Source organism: Lolium rigidum, chromosome 3 (genome assembly GCF_022539505.1).
Source record: "Lolium rigidum isolate FL_2022 chromosome 3, APGP_CSIRO_Lrig_0.1, whole genome shotgun sequence".
In the NCBI taxonomy this organism is placed as follows: Eukaryota; Viridiplantae; Streptophyta; class Magnoliopsida; order Poales; family Poaceae; genus Lolium; species Lolium rigidum.
In genome coordinates, this window is record NC_061510.1 from 265,030,415 (window position 1) to 265,033,653 (window position 3,239).

The 3,239-nt window shown below is 44.8% G+C and overlaps 1 long non-coding RNA gene across 1 annotated transcript; it reads left to right on the top strand.

Annotated features, from left to right (window-relative positions):
* Window positions 1-642: 642 nt before the first annotated feature.
* Window positions 643-1,473, top strand: LOC124700805. The gene is made up of 3 exons (XR_007001836.1): window positions 643-733; window positions 824-969; window positions 1,396-1,473. It is a non-coding gene; the product is annotated as an uncharacterized LOC124700805 (long non-coding RNA).
* The last annotated feature ends 1,766 nt before the right edge of the window (window positions 1,474-3,239 follow it).

Below are 3,239 nucleotides of genomic sequence, written 5' to 3' on the forward strand. Positions count from 1 at the left end.
TTTTGGGGCTTCCAGAGGGTCTCTTATATAGGCTGTCGGCCGGATGGAATTTTTCTAAAGAAGTGATGTGGGATCTCACGGTATGATTGCTGCACCCCCATGGAGCTCTCACAGGCGTTTGGATTTTGGGCCGTCCGATCGAGCTGACGTGGCGCGATCTCGGCCAGCCATTCCATCCAGGGCGCGAGGCCCTCCCGCAGACCCGCATCTTATCCACGGGTCATGTGAAGCCCGCTCGGTCCAGACTCTCCCGTCGCGCGTGGCTGCGAGCTCTAATCCCGTCGCTCCCTCTCCCCTTCCTCCTCCGCTCCCAGCCGCCGCCTCCGCTCCGCGCCCGCCCTCCGCGCCCCCGCTCCGCGCCCGCCCTCCGGTGCTATCCATGTCTGTCTCCTTCCCTTCCCTCATCCTCGCTCCCTCCACTAGCCGCCAGCCGCCAGCCGCCACCACTCCCTCGCTCCTAGGTTAGGCAGAGACGTCGGCATCGCCTAGGAACCGCACGCGGCAGCTCCTCCCTTGCGCCCTCTTCTTCGCGGGCAACCGCCGGCGAAGCTCAGCCTCCGCCTCGTCTTCGTCTATCCTTGGGGACAGGGAGAGGATGCAGAACGCCGTGCTCTTCTTGGTTGGTAGGAGATGATGAGGGAGGAGGAGGAGAAGGGGTGAGTGCGCCCCAACCGCCTGCCAGCGAAGCCGACGGCCAGCATCTCGAGCGACGCCGGTGACCAACACCACCCAGGTACGGTTCCTGTTCATGTTCTTCTCCCTTCTTCCTTATGGCTGCCCCTCTCTGATTTCCCCTCTCTCTAATTTAATTTTGATTTTACAGCTAGGGTTTGGGTGTTCAGACTCCAGAGTACATGCCTTAGTGGAACCTGCATGAATGCAGGATCATCACAGATCTTGTTCATCCTGCCTTTTTTTCTCACATCCTTGTCTACCTCAACGTCGTCTCCTTTCCGCGACAGCCTGCTGGTACTTTCCCTATTATCCTGATTCACCACCCAATCCACTCAGATTTGACTGCAAAAGGTTATCTGTTCCCAAATCAAGGACTTTGTCTGTTCATACCATGTGTGAGCTTTTAGTTGGGGAACTAAAAGGAGTTCCTTACTACTTAATGGGAGGATATGAATTTGTATGCTACATTGGTTGTATCCTCTGAATATTATAGGGCACATATGTTTCCTATTTAAAATATGACATTGTGATGAGAAATAAGTGTGTGTAGTTTGTAATATTAAATCTATTGCTAGGTGCAATGCAAATAAATGACCACTGTATATGGTTGTCACCCCCCCTTAACTTAGGATTGTCGATTTTTCATATGGCGAAGTCAGATATGTGAATCTCCGTATGGCGTACTATGATTTCACCAGCTTGCTGTGTGCACACATGCAGCCGAGCTTGTGGGGGAGGGGAGCAACGGGCGCAGGGTACAACGAGCTCACGGATCCTGGAATGTGTTCAAGGAGTGGAGCTTGCGCTTAGTGGGATGGTTGGCCACCCGCGTGAAGCAAAAAGTACAAAATTCTCCCTATTTTTTTATATGTTCTGTTTGTTGAACAAATTGCCATAGTACAAGGAGTCATGACCTGGGATATTTTAGAACAATACTTCATACAGCTCCAGATGGAACATATTTACTTGAAGAGTTTACTCGGTTGAACTGAATAAATCAAGTGGTGGCGCATTGGGACAGTAGCTTACTCTGTTTTGCAGGTTGAGGAGATGATGGTAGGTGGAGCATGTATAGAAGAGGCTTTCGTCATTTGTCAACTGAGTTTGTAATATAAAATTAGAACCTTATCTTCTGCAAACAGTGCATGAAGATTTACAGTAGCAAGGCATCTTATCATGGACATATTTTTGACTTGGCTGATTAGGATGTAAGTGAAAAATGATTTCCTGTTATATGCACATTGCATCCTAGAAAGTTGTGAATAAAAATATGGTTCAGGGGCTATAATTCTTGGTGTGAGCCGCTTTGAACACAAGAATTATCAGTTTCATTTAACTTCAGCAGTGTGTAAAAAATATATTGTGTGATTAAGTGCTTTGCCTCACTATTTATTGCATACTGATGTGCCGCTTTTTTGTCATGATTTTTTTCTGTATAAAATTGTAAGTTGCATACTTGCATTTCAATAAACTCAAATATGATTAGTTTTTTTTAGCCCATGGTGCACATAGTTTTAGGTTATCTGAGATAGATCTGAATGTATATTTAGGCTCAAGGATATAGCCTATTTCTATATTTAGGTTTAGTGATAAATCGAATCTACATGTACTAATTATTAAATAAATGTGGCCTGCCATCATCTTTTAGGCTGTAGGTTCCTCGCTGGTTCATTTTGTTGCGAGGGGTAATCCCAGCTCAAAGGTGAGGCTTTTAAGCACCTCTTGTGTGATGTGATATTTTTCTTGATTGCCAGGCTTTGGAAAATTATTTATTTACTTCGTGATTATTTTTTGCCCTAGATTATGCATCATGTTTAGGTATTATGTCAATATAGAATCCTACGATACATGGAATTGTTTTCTAAGGTCTTGGTAGCGTGAGCAGAGTAGCATTAGTTGTCGTGTAAATCAACTATCGATTGCTACATCCTCCCTTTTGTTTTTCAAGGTATCACCTGAATTTTAGTTTGTTTTTTTATGATGCCCATATTTCTAATCTTAATGTGTACCAAGTCAGTTTGTCTAACATGATTTCCGAACAAAATTTCTAATCTTAAATCCGGTATCTTAATTTCCCAATGCATATATTAATATTATAATATGATCTCTTAATTTATCCGACATGCCATTGTTGTTCTCACAATCCTACCTGGCGGGGAGATCCGATCATTGCCGGTGTTTGGGTGACTCGACATTGCAGCAGGTGGAGCAGTAGTGGATGGGGTCTTCGTGTTCATCACAGGTTCTTCTCTCTATTTCAACTCATGCAAAATGTCTAATATTCACTCTACTTTTTAGTTTGTTCTGTACATTCCCCCCACATGCAAAAACTCTGTCTAGGTTATTGTCTGGTTTTGTATTACTCTAATAGAAGCAAAGGTATCATTTGGACACAGGCATATTGCACACTATTTTCTTAAGAGTAAGCTATAGTTATGTCTGATCACTAGCATTTTTGCCGCAGAGGTGGAGATGAGCTCAAACTGTTAGTGGTCAAAGCATGGGAAGGGAGCAAAGAGCAAGGCCGGAAACATGTAAGTTTGCGCACATCGAACTGTACTTCC